The sequence below is a fragment of the Phyllostomus discolor genome, chromosome X (assembly GCF_004126475.2).
Source record: "Phyllostomus discolor isolate MPI-MPIP mPhyDis1 chromosome X, mPhyDis1.pri.v3, whole genome shotgun sequence".
NCBI lineage: Eukaryota > Metazoa > Chordata > Mammalia > Chiroptera > Phyllostomidae > Phyllostomus > Phyllostomus discolor.
In genome coordinates this window covers 98,750,124-98,764,643 of record NC_050198.1, presented here as the reverse complement: position 1 = coordinate 98,764,643, position 14,520 = coordinate 98,750,124, and the positions used below count along the sequence as shown (strand labels likewise).

Genomic DNA, 14,520 nt, shown 5'->3' with positions numbered 1-14,520 from the left:
GTGACTGGAAACTATTATGCTAAGTGAAATAAGCCTGTCAGTGAAAGACAAATATCACTTCAAGCAATTCTTCACTTTCCTGTGGAGGATTTTCTTTTTTTATCATGGTGTTCTGGGTGTTTGCTTTTAGATGAAAAGGTCCGTACACCTTCATACACCTTGTTACTCGAGCAATCCTGTTCCCTTTCACACAAATAGACATCAATGGACCCTTTGGTGCTCCGCATATGTACCATGATAGAGTCTTCTCTGGGAACTGGAATATCCAGTCTAGTTTCTGCTGAAATTTTAACTGCAATAACATCTGTTCATGGACATCTCCAATGCTATGATGATCTTGATATGTTATACATACCAGTCCTTTTATATTTTTATTGTTATCTGTTAACTCAACAGCTGAGCACAATTTTTAATGGACTCATCCACAGCATCTTCCATCATTGGTAAGTCAGAAAGTTCCTCCTAGAACTTCTTCTGTTGGGAAACTGCTCCCAAATTGCTGAGATCAGATCCTATTCATCAAATGTGGTTCTTAGATTGTTTTATAACCAGGCCAACTCCACTTAATACATTGGTGATGTCATATATTCTTCATTTTCATCCTCCCAGTTTTGTTGCAACCTTATTTATGTCAAAAGATCTAAAAATACATCCAGGAACATTTCTGTAAATATCCATAAATTTCTGAGTTAAATAAGCCAGTGATGCATCAAAATGACTTCTCTTTTCTTTTAGAGTTTTACTCATGGACACACTTTGTACATTATCTTCTAAATTAATCCTTGTTTTTTTTTTCTTTTTTAAAATATATTTTATTGATTATGCTATTACAGTTGTCCCAGTTTCCCCCTTCACTCCCTTCCACTCCGTACACCCTCTCCCACTCACTCCCCCCCCTTTAGTTCATATCTATGTGTCATACTTATAAGTCCTTCAGCTTTTACATTTCTCATACTATTCTTACCCTCCCCCTGTCTAGTTCCTACCTACAATCTATACTACTTATTCTCTGTACCTTTTCCCCCTCTCTCCTCCTCCCACTCCCCTGTTGCTAACCCTCCATGTGATCTCCATTTCCGTGGTTCTGTTCCTGTTCTAGTTGTTTGCTTAGTTTCTTTTGGTTTTGCTTTAGGTGTGGTTGTTCATAATTGTGAGTTTGCTGTCATTTTACTATACATGTTTTTTTTTTTAATCTTCTTTTCTTAGATAAGTCCCTTTAACATTTCCTAAAATAAGAGCTTGGTGATGATGAACTCCTTTAACTTGACCTTATCTGAGAAGCACTTTATCTGACCTTCCATTCTAAATGAAAGCTTTGCTGGATAGAGTAATCTGGGATGTAGGTCCTTGTCCTTCATGACTTGGAATACTTCTTTCCAGCCCCTTCTTGCCTGTAAGATCTGTTTTGAGAAATCAGCTGACAGTCTGATGGGAACTTCTTTGTAGGTGACTGTCCCCTTATCTCTTGCTGCTTCTAGGATTCTCTCCTTCATTTTTACCTTGGTTAATGTAATTATGATGTGCCTTTGTGTGTTCCTCCTTGGGTCCAACTTCTTTGGGACTCTCTGAGCTTCCTGGACTTCCTGGAAGTCTATTTCCTTTGCCAGATTGGGACTTTATTATTTGTTCAAATACATGTTCAATCTGTTGTTCTACCTCTTCCCCTTCTGGTACCCCTATAATTCAGATGTTGGAAGATTTAAAGATGTCCTGGAGGTTCCTAAGCCTCTCCTTGGTTTTTTGAATTCTTATTTCTCCATTCTTTCCTGTTTGGTTGTTTCTTTCTTCCTTCTGGTCCACTCTATTGTTTTGAGTCCCAGTTTCCTTCCCATCACTGTTGTTTCCCTGTGCATTTTCCTTCGTTTCTTTTATGGTAACCTGCGTTCTTTCATCTAATTTGCGACCAAAATCAACCAATTCTGTGAGCTTCCCGATCACCAGTGTTTTGAACTGTGCGTCTGATAGGTTAGCTATCTCTTGGTTGCTCAAAAGGATGAGTTCTGGGGTACGGATTTGTGCTTCTGTTTGAGCCATCTCTCCCTCCCTCTCTTTTTTTTTTTTTTTTTTGGTCTGGTCGCTGCTGTTACGCTGAGGGGTGGAGCCTTAGGTGTTCACCAGAGCTGGGCACCCCAGTCGCTAGATTGTGACGTTGTATGTCAGGGCAGGGTCGAGAGGGAACAATGGCGGTAGGTCCGTTCTCCGTGGGACCTCAGTCCCTTCCCTGGGATCCTTAGTTGTGCGCTCTGCCCTGTTCCATAATTTCAGCCTCACTGGGTCTGCCAGCTGCCGCTTGTGCACTCAGGGTCCACCTGCTGCAATCTTGTGCACCCCAGATGCCTTATGCTCTTCTGGTTGCCTTATGTGCCCAACTCTCCCTGTTCTCTGCACCACGACCCCGAGCCCAGCTGCTTGTCTCCACCCCTCCTACTGGTCTGGATAAACGGGTCTACTTCAACTTCTTGGCTGTCTGACTTCCATTCAGATAAATTTTCTGTCAGTTCTGGGTGTTATTCTGCCTCTAAATTGTTGTTCCAATCTTGGTTGTGCATGGAGGTATGGTGCATCCACCTATGCCTCCATCTTGCCGGAAGTCTGCTTTTTTTTTTTTTTTCAATTAATCCTTATTTTTGGTGGCAGCAGGCCCTCCATGTTATGAGACATGCATGTCTCATCTGTTGGGTCCACAGGTAGGCTGCACAGTTTCCTAGCTGGCTGCACCTGACTCATGCTGCCCAGGTGGCAGCCCTTGGGCCTCATACCTGGCAAGCTCTCCTGCTACCCCCAATATACTAATTCCTGGAGCCAAGCATGAGCTGAATGGTAATGGGGCTTGGGACCTGCTCAGAGGTGCACCTGACTGGGCTGGGCCACAGATGAACACACCATTGCCTTATGGCCTGGGGAGTTACCACACAACCTTGAGAAAAGAAGGCTGACCCACGATTCTCAGGATGCCATCTCTGGGATATTCCCACATGTGCAGTGCACTACTATTTCTTAATCTTTTAGTATTCCAGGCACTGTACTAAGCACTTTTTGTGCATTATTTCATTTGATACTTACAGCCTCAGATGGATATTATTGTATTTGCTCCTATGTCTTTTCTGTCACTCTGTCACTCCCTTACACTGATTTACTTTTTATTTGTAAAATTCACCACTACTTGACATAGTGTATATTTACTGGTTGCTTGTTTGCTGTTTGTCTCTCATTCTAGAATTTAAATCCATGAAAGCAGGAAATTTTGTATTTCATGTTCATTGCTATGTCCTCCATGCCTAAAACAGTACCTAACATATAATAGATACTCAATAATTTTAAATGAATTAATTGAATAAATGACCATTCTACTAGTGAGAATGAAGACTAGAATGGTAAAATCACTCAGGTGTATAGCAGATGCCTAGACAAGATCTAATATCTATGTGTCTCTACTAATGATACGGTTAAGCACCACACTATTTTGCTTCCTTCACATCTTTAATGACCACTTATAAAGCATTTCCAGACATTCTCTGGATGTCGTAAGGTAGAAAGAAGAAATTTTAGATATGATCCCTGTGTTTGTGATATTTTAGTATATATAGAATCAAGACACACATGTATGGACACACACACATGTACACACTGATACAAGGTGGATTATTGAACTTTAAACCTTGTGGTTCAAATAACATTTAGTGAGTAGTGTGAAAATACTTCCTAGAGAAAATGATATGACAACTACTATTTATGGTACTTCTGCTTTGGGCTGGATGCATTATCTCTAGGCTTTATCTTGCAGGGGAGACATTATGAATCTCACCATTTTTTTTTTTTTTTGGTTGGGGAAAATTGAAGTCTAGAGACACTAAGAGATGTGTTCATGGTCATGCAGCTGGTAAGTGTCAGAAAGGAGATTTCCAATTCAAGTAGGTTTGTTTTTAAAGCCTGAACCTTTCTCTTCCATTCCCTAGGGTTTATACATGAGCTTTACCAAGAAAGATGAGATGGCTGCATGGATGAGGAGAAGGAGATGCATAGTTGCTTTAATCCAGAGAGTTTACCTTTTCTTTATTCTCAACCACAGTGCTCCCTGGGATGATGGTATGCATGTGGTAAAAGCTTACTGATTGTGGGTGAACATCAGAGAAAGCAACCCATGTACTTTGAATTCGAGTATCCAGAGGTTACTGTAGCTTTGTGCCTACATCCATCTCCATAGCCCGCCTTCCTGGAAAAAGGTTTAAAAGGCATATTGGAGCAATTCATTACCATGAAAACATTAGTTAAGACCACCCTGTATGTCTCTGTACCTTGTGGAAAGCAATAGTTTGAGAACATGCATACATACAAAACCAGAAAAGCCACATATAAATATAGATACACAGATACACATGGACACATGAAAACATACAGATAGATGTACATATGTGTATAAAACTGCCATAGGCATAAAATATTAACACATTTATACATAACACACAAAATGTGCATGAAGAGATACACATCTCACAATACACAGACATACAAAACAGTGACAGAGACAGAAATATACAGATATGCACAGTCATATAGAAAGAAACATTGAAACACAAACTCATATGTCCAAGCAGAGCATAAGCAGACAATACATGCATATATGCATATAAACATTCATATAAACACAGAGACACACACATATAAACATTAACTCAAAGATACATAGAAAGATAGGCATATGTGTTTAAAAGCAAAATAACAATAACAAACCTCACACATTAATGGAGGGGGATGAAAACTCATTTATACAATGAGAGTAGAGAGATGGTAACAAACCCAATGGACTTTAGTGTTCTAGGAAGGCTTCCCTGAAGAACTAGAGTGTGGTGTGGAATGGAACCTGAGATTTGGACAGTATTGTAGAAGCAAAAGGGATGGGAAAGGAATATCGGGAGGGAGAGAGAGAGAGAGAGAGAGAGAGAGAGAGAGAGAGAGAGAGAGAGACTCAGAAGCAACATGGACAAGGAAACTGGTGAAAAGGGAGAAAATCTGTTAGACTTTAGCTTGGTGTATATGTAGAAAAGTAAGGAGAGGAAAAGCTTTGCAAGATTGTGGAGAATTTGGAAGACCATGCTAAGATGCCTAAACTCGATCTTATAGGTTTCTATGGGAGCCATAGAGGGTTTTAGAGTGGAGCTGGGACATGCTGCTGCTGAAAGAGGTAATTTAGGGCCAAATTTATTTGCTAAAATACCAATGGAATAAGGTAAAGAAATTGGAGGTAGAGGGATGGGAGACTAATTAGGTTATTGGAAGCAAAATGCAATGGGAAAAAAACATTGGGATGGATATTAGGAGAGCTGGGTTCATCCTCTCCTCTGGGCATCAGTGTTCCCATCTGTACCCTAAAGATATCATGTTCACTCATGGGTTTTAAGCTATATCTAGAGATACTTAGGGTCCTTTAGGATATAATTGTAAAGGGTAATCTGGAGGGAATGGGGAGAGGGAGTTGTAGGTGACTATTTCAACCAATGAGGTGGTATAGCCAACTTGAATCCCAAGAGCTGATCGTACATGTTTTTTTTCCCAAATCCATATTCAGCAACATCATGTTGGTAGCTTGAAATTGACCAATGTGGGAATATTTATAGCACAAAAATTAACAAATATCATAATCCTGGCCTTCTTTTTTTCCTTCAGTAATCTACTTTTAAACATTCATCCACATACTACTTGTTTCAACTCTTCAAACCCACATTAAGCAAAACACCTCTGATTTTATCTGCTAGACCTGTTGGGATTCTAACATGTCATTTTCTTGAAAGGAATCTATGACTTGGATGATTTAAAAATTATACACCTAGCTCATTCTTAAGGGCCCTGCTAAGCCTGATTATACAAGGCTCTGGCGCAAGACCACAGGCATGAGTGTAGGTACATAGTAGGTACTGAAAAAATGCAAATTAAGTACCTTCAAGGTTTCTGACACTGTTCTAGGTACTGGGGATATAGTAGTGAGCTAAACAGACATGTATATTATGCTGATTACTTTCTAATGAAAAATGGTCATTATTAAATGAATAAACCAAACAAATACATATAGAAAAGTAAAAATATATGTGATTTGGCTCAGCCATGAAGTTCTAGCAAAAAACACTGAATCTTTTTTTCACCACCAAAATTATCCATGAACTTATTGAGAAGATGGGAAGACAGAAAATATTCATGATTGTGCATGTGCAGGACTGAGATGAAAGGAAGTGTGGGAGCAAATGAGAGCTAGATTCTTATCTGCTATAGAATATAGAAGAAGGATTAGCAATATAAACATATTTTTTAGTGTTATGGAGTTACCCTCTCCAAAAAAAAAAAACAGTTAAAACATTTGAAATTATTGTCTATGAAGAGGGGGAAGTGTTTTAACAAGAATCATAAAACAATTTGATTGCTTTTATTACATGCACATTTAATTAGAAATATATGTATAGTATATAATGTGTCAGGTGGTGATGAGTATCATGAAGTTAAAATAAAACAATGCTATAAGACAGAAACAGTGGTAGGCAGAATACTGGACTCCCCCAAATGCCCACATGCTAATTCCCTGTGAGTATGATAGTTTACATGGCAAAGGATAATTAAATTTACAGATGGAATTACTCATGCTAATCAATTGGCCTTAACATAGAGATTAATTTGGATTATATTTGTGGTGTCAATGTAATCACAAAGGCTCTTAGAAGTAGAAGAGATGGAAGAGTCAGAGTTAGAGGAAAATGTTAACTATGGAAAAAGAACACAGAGCGGTACACCATTGCTGGTTTGGAGATGGAGGAAGGCAGCCTCTAAAAGCTGAGAAGGACAAAAATTTGTATTATCCCCTAGAGCTTTCCAAAAAGGAATGTAGCCCTGCTGACATCTTGATTTTAGCTCAATAAGATATATGGCAGACTTCTGAACTCTAGAACTGTGAGATGGTAAATTTGTGTTGTTTTAAGCCACTAAATTTGTGATAATCTGTTATGACAATGATATAAAACTAATACAGGGGTACTAAGGTACCATGCACTCTCTGAGGAAATGACATTTGAATAGAGATTTGAATAAAATGAGGGAGGGAGCTTGGCAGATATCTTGGGAAAGACAATTCGAGGAATGGAGGTCTGTAAGTGGAAGGTTCTGAGGAGGGAGCATGGCTGACAGAGTGAGTGAAGTGGAAAATTGATAGAGGATGTGATGAGAAAGTGGATGGTTGAGGGTAGGGTCTTGTAGGTCACTTAAAGGATCTTTAGCTTTTACTCTGAGATAAATGATGAAAGGAATCTGAGCATAGGGATGGCATGATCAGATTTGTGTTTTAAAAGGATTTTCTTCACTAGTCTATGGTAAACTCTAGAGGGGCAGAGTAGAAGCAGGGAGACCAGTTGGATGCTTTTGAAACAAATGAGTAACTATAGGATGGTGGCAGTTAAATCAGGGTAGACAAAGTAAATGCAAGAGACTGGGGGAAGAATGGCTAGAACTTGGGTATGTGTCAGAATGAATGATGGCTAAGTAAAATGCACAGATACCACTCATGCGGTAGATCTGGATAGCTTGGGCAAAAGTAAGGCCACAAATACAACTCAAGAAATGCTGAGGGGAAGAAGCTATTTTTATCAGGAGACAATTTGGGACCAGCCAAATGAGAATAGAAGTGATGGGACTTTTGCATTGAGATATCTTCCTAGGGAGTATGTAGTAGGGAATGGAGCTCAGAAAAGAGGGCATGCCAAGTCAGATCTTTGACAATAATTTAGAGAGAGGTGATGATGAAGCCATTGGAGCTTGGAGAGGAGAGTGGAGAAAGAAGCAGAGAGTCAAAGATGGAGAAGTAACTGTTCCTATAGTACACTCTACTCCCTCCTTTGCCACTGATTCCAGGCCCATACCTAGAACTACAGAAAGTTAAACCCTAGAGAAACTTTTGAGATAACCATGGGTCCCATTTTGCCTCAACTGTACAGGTGGGAAAAGCTGAAGCCTAGATAGAAAATGGAATTTGTTAAAGGTCACACAATGAAGGTCAGTGTCAAAGGCAGGACTAAAACTCAGACTAATTTTCAATACATCACACTGTCACTTATGCTGCTATATCCCCTAATTCTACAGACTGTGCTCAGTCACCATAAGTAATGTATTTGGAAAAAGCCCCTTAGCAGAGTGGAGCTGTTTCTGTTTTTACTGGGCCCTGGTTTGTCTCTCTAAAATATAAAGGCAATATAATTGATCAGTCTACTGTAACAGCAAAGAATACACTTGAAAATCAAGACTGGATCCATTGGTTGCATGCATGTACACAGAATGGGAAACAAACAAAAAATAAAACAAGTCTATGCCACCAGATTTTTTTTTTTTTTACTGAACAAAGTTTCTTGAGCTCTGGTTCTTAAGGTGACAAAAAATAAAGGAAGTAAGAGTTGTGGCTGTGAGTGGGTGGATGTGATATACATATGCATTGTCCAAATTTCACGTTTCCTGCTCCCACCCATTTGCCCCACTGACTTGGAAAGTTAAGCAAGAGCCACTGCTATCCCAATGCCTAAGAAGATCCTTGGCAGCTGGACATGCCAGCCTTTCCCCTCACCATGTCTTGAATGGACTTTCAATTTATTTTCAATTCCTTCCATCAAAAGATTTTATTACTGACTTGTGTCAGGCTTGTGCTAGGTTACTTACAGACACTCTTTTACTTAACCCTTATAACAAGGCTACAAGAAAGGTACCAATTTAATTCTCATCTTACTAATGACAAGGGTAAGGATTAAGAAATGTAGATAACTTTCCTCAGGCTCCATAGCTAATCTGAAGCAGAACTGGGAATGGAACCTATACAGTCTGTACCAGAGTCCTTGTTCTGGCTACTGTGCATCTTGTACTGTGAATTTCATCTCTGTAATTCTGGAGTCAAGTCAAGGCCTGGTATGTGTTTAGTGTTTGTTAGGTTTAACCAAAATTAATGTGGAAGGTGATATAATTAAGAATTTAAAGTACTATGAAACCATAAGAGAATGAAGGATTAAATCCCCACAGGGTCAAGAAAAGCATTGAGGAGGAGATGGCATTTTAAGTGGACTTTGAAGACTTGGTAGGTCTTCTATAGGATGAATGGGGCACATGAATGAGTTATTTCAAGCTGAAATTCAGGGTGAAGCAGGGTCACTTTTGTGTGGATGGATGACTTTCTCTTCAGTGCCTCTAGTCTTGACTCATATTCCAGACTTCAACCCCAAGACATAAGCAAATGTGAATCATTTGCTAAAAATCATTGAATTGTATGCTTTAAATAGGTGTAGTTCATGTTCTGTAAATTCTCAGTAAAGCTGTTAAAATTCATTACAATTTTGGAAGAATCTTTAATGGCTTGGGAAAAGTTTAGAATACAATGTTAAGCAATAAAGAATATTAAACTGTACATGTCATAACCCCAATTAGATTAAAAATATAATGGACTTGCATATAGTGTTTAATGTTTTCAGTTTTCTGTATTTCCCATGTTTTGCCTCAGGACAGGATTTGACCTATAGTATACCCAAAGCTATGAAATTGCACACTATGTAATAAAATATCTACTGTACTAGGCATAAGTTTACATTTCCTGAGCATGTACCATCTATAGGATATCAAGGAGGTATCTGTGATCATATTGGTGGGAAGAAACAAATAAGCCAGCATTAAAATTTAATTTAAAAATAGGCAAATTTATAGAGTCAGGAAATAGATTAGTTGTTGCCTAGGGCTGGGAAACAAGAAGGAATGAGTAGTGACTGCTAACTGGTACAAGGTTTCTTTTGGGGGTTATGTAAGTATTCAAAAATTGATGACAATGGTTGCACTACTCTGTGAACATACTAAAAATCATTGAATTGTATGCTTTAAATAGGTGTAGTTCATGTTCTGTAAATTCTCAATAAAGCTGTTAAAATTCATTACAATTTTGGAAGAATCTTTAATGGCTTGGGAAAAGTTTAGAATACAATGTTAAGCAATAAAGAATATTAAGCTGTACATGTCATAACCCCAATTAGATTAAAAATATAATGGACTTGCATATAGTGTTTAATGTTTTAAGTTTTCTGTATTTCCCATTTTTCTCAATGATCCTATATTTTGTTTCTACAATTATGTGTGTGTAAAATAAGCATGAACTGTTAATATTTGTTTGCAGTTAGTTAAAAACAATTAAATTTTTCTTTTGAACTTGTTATTTTTATAATTTTCAAATTTTTCTACAGTTAAAATTCATTATTTTAATAAACAGACAAAACTAAAGCATTTGAAAATACCATAAAATGTTCATTGTATATTGTAGTATCTACAAATAAATAACATAATTTACATTAATCAGTGAAAAAATAAGCAATAATCAGGAGACAACTTGCAGAAGAAACAATACATTTGGCTAATAATACACGGGAATAAGCAAAACCTAGTGGTTGCTTCCCATTGTTGGTGAAAGTATGGGAAAAGAGGCACTCTTTCATGGGGATGGCCAGAATATTAAACTGGTGCCAACAGTTTGAAAGGCAATTTGGCAATATCTAACAAGATAAACAGATATACTGTGCTATTGGAGTTTTAGAATATTATCCTTTCTATAGAACCACTTAGACAAGTGTACAGTGACATAAAAATGAGTGTGTTTATTGCATCATTGATTATAATAGAGAAAATTAGAAGCAACCTAAATGTCCATCAGTATGGAAGTGAATATGTTTATTGACATGAATTATAATTTAGAATTACTTGAATACCATATAGTTCATCAATATAATAAAGAATATTATAGTTATTTTTTTAAATGGGGTAAATAAATATGAGCAGATAAAGAGAGATGTCTACAACATATTCTTAATTGAAGAGAGCAAATTTTAAAAGAGAATATATAATATGAATCCATTTTTAGAAAACAAAAAAGGTTAATTTATGCACAGTACAACTCTGTGCAGGGCAAATGACAAACTAATCTATGGAGTGAAACTATGGGGGACTTTCACTTTCTGCTAAATGAGGAGAATTGAATATAAATCACAGATCTGCTATGTATTAAGGCATGGGACCTTGTGTTATTTTCTCTCTCTAAGCTCAGTTTTCTCATATGTTACAGAAAGCTAAAAAGTGTACATATCTCATGGGGTTGTCTTGATGATAAGATGGAAAATGCATGTACATGCTTAATTAATGCTAGCTATTCTGCTTTGTATTTATTGCTCTAATTTTTATGCATTGTTTCTGAGGCTAGAAAAAAAATGTTAAAGAAAAATAGACAATTCACATTCAGATAATGATTTGATGACTTTGTCATACTACCAAACAAAGTCAGCAAAAATTGTATTAAACCTTTCTGTGGGGAGCAGAATATCTGATAACCTGCAAAGGAGCTCCCTGGATGGGAAAGCTTGATATTTTCATTCTTAAAGATTATTGGAAACTGAACCATTTTTACATGCATTATCTCAACTGTCAGTTGTTATTATCACTCTATATGTGAAATAGAGGCTCTAAAGTTAAATAACTTGTTCAGGGTCACACATAGTAGAACAAGGAATGTTACCCTGTTCTGTGTGATTAAGTTTGTGCTCCTTCATATTGCACACACCACCTAGGTTAATTCAAGTGGAGAGTGAGTAAACATTCCCTGGCACATTCCATACATCCATTGCACAGCTATCATCTTTCACACACCTGGACCATTTCTTGAGGGTCTGGAAGTGGAACCCCATGTGTTCTGTTAAAGTGTTTCCAGATTGACCAAGAGTAGCTCTGTGCCCTGCTAGGTCATGGGCTCTCACTGACCACAGAAATTGAAAACATTTGAGCAAATCAAATTTTTCTATCTCACTAGTTTGGGAGCAAAGCAGAAGTAGAAAAAGCTGACAAGTCCAGCTGGAACAGGGATGTTGAAATGGACACAGTATCCCCTTAAGAATTCAACCAATACAAATGTCCTAAACTTAATTCTGCTCTTATTCTTGTATTTTCTTCTATGTTGTCCTTAATCTTAGAGGTAATAGGTACTCTTCCTTTCTTTTGTCTCTCCTCTTTCAGGTGCCTCGTTGTGCTGCTCTCTCCTCTTTATCCTCAAAGTCAAATTTCTTCTTGAGGTTTTGTGTCATTTACAGCTGGATTAGTAAAAACTTTTCCTTGTGGACCTGGCTATTCCAGATTTATTTTTATTTATTTTTATTTTATTATTTTTTAAAGATTTTATTTATTATTTTTAGAGATGGAAGGGAGGGAGAAAGAGAGAGAGAGAGAGACATCAATGTGCGGTTGCTGGGGGCCGTGGCCTGCAACCCAGGCATGTGCCCTGACTGGGAATCGAACCTGCGACACTTTGGTTCGCAGCCCACGCTCAATCCACTGAGCTACACCAGCCAGGCTCTGTTTATTTTTATTTTTAATAATTTATTTTGGATATGTTATTTTTTTATCCCAGGAATGCAACAAGAAATTCATTTTTATTTTTCACTGTTGTTCAATTACAGTTGTCCCCATTTTCCCCCATTACTCTCCCCTGCCTACCTACCCCCACCTCCCATATTCAATCCTCCTCTGCCCCACAGTTGCCTTTGTCTGTGGGTCCTTATACATGTTCTTTGACCATCCTTCCCCTTCTTTTACATATATACTGAACACTACATTGACCATCGTTTGTTGGCCCTCAAAACTCTTCCAACTTTTCCTCATCAAATGGTTGTATTATCCAAGTCCATAAACCTAGACTTAAATATCACAGATATTCTAGAAAAGGGCAGGTAAGAGTGGGAAACACAAATATAACTTACTTATTTTTATTGCCTGCTAGAATGTGGGCAATATGAGGGAGATGTTTTGTGTATTATGCTTTTTAATATACCACAAGTACCTAGAACACTGCTCGGAAGCTACAGGAGTTTAGTAAATATTTGTTAAATGAGTGAATGAACATTCTAAGATCTTGTAGTTCATTCTTTTCCTTCCTAGTGCTCAAGTAAGAATCAAACCTGCTCCTCAAGTTTACAGGTAATATACTCTAAGTAAGACTCTCATTTTTTTCTCTCAAAAACCATTTCCAGTTTCTAAAACTAACCAGTGCTAGAATTTGTTATTTTGTTCATGTACTCATTTATTCAGTTGATGGGTGCCTACTATGTGCCTGACCCAAGCTAGTGTCAGAAGTACAAAACTAAGTACAAAGTATTCTTGCTTGCAGGAAACCCATAATCCAGAGTGGGACCTGGATACAAAGCAATTATAACTAGACTTCCAGACTACATATAATAAGTGCCATGTTATATATACTAAATAGGCCAGACATAGAAAGAAGAGAGTTCACCTTTAATTGCCTTTTAATATCACCTTTAATAAAACATTTAAATATCACTATAGCGTATCTTTTCTGTAGCTGTTTAAGCCCACCAAAGTATTAGCAGAAAATCATCAGGTGCTTTTAGCATTGCTCCTATGACTGCTAGCAAGTATGCCCCCTTCCATTAATATTCCTTCTCCCAGCCTTTTGTTCTCTGTAATATATAATTCCAGTTCCATTAGCTTGGTTCAAATATCATGGTCTCATGACCTTGATCACTTTTTGAGAGTCCTTATTAGGTTTTCTTTCTAATGACTACTTTAGTAAGCTGTGATAGTCAACCTCATGACTGGGAAGTTGAGAAATTAAACCATTTTCAGAGGGCATGCTAACTGAGATGGAGCAATGTCCTTGATGGCATAATAGTCAAATCAACCCTCCACCCACATATAGAATGGAACAACTAGGAAGATATAGCAATATGTTGAAATTAGGAGACAGACAAGTTAAAATGAGTCACCAGAACACCCAGAGCTGCAGAGATCATTACCACTTGCATTTCCGTGATTGGTTTGGTCACTGTTATCTAGGTGAAGAGTGCTAATGTTAAATTTGTCAGTATTCTACTTTGTAAGACTGTTCCTGGCTAGCACACTACTGAGGATGAGTCATGTACAGATGTAAATGTCCAGCTACCTGTAGAAAAACTGGCTTAATGGAACTGTACTGATATTGGGTAGTGCGAGAGAGTACAAAGTGTGCAATAGTAGATACTACTTTTTTCAATATACATGGACCACATAACAATTCAAACATAGCTCTTGCCCACCTGCACTTTGGAAGCCATTGCAAGGAAATATCTCAGAGCCTTGCAGTTAATGATACTTTCATCTCTTGCCTCCATTTAATTGTCATAATCTCTCAAAGTGAGAGTTATATATCACAGAAATGTAAAAAAAAGGCATTTTCACAAGCACTTAATTTTTCCAAAGGCTTGATAAATATTTAATATTTTAGGTGTTAGGAAGAAAAATATACTTGCCACACTACATTGGAACATCTATCTATGTGTATGTGGTTGAAGGATCTTCAAGGTTTGGTCTGGCTTCAGTTACTTCAGGGCAAGTTATTAACTTCATGGATCCAGGAAGTCAATATTGTAAACATTGGTGAATGCTGTCAACATAATCAAATAGATAAGCCACTGTTTACCAGTCTTGATTATA

The 14,520-nt window shown here is 37.6% G+C and overlaps 1 pseudogene; it reads right to left on the bottom strand.

Annotated features, from left to right (window-relative positions):
• LOC114504921 lies at positions 1–551 on the bottom strand (annotated as a pseudogene).
• Positions 552–14,520: the final 13,969 nt, after the last annotated feature.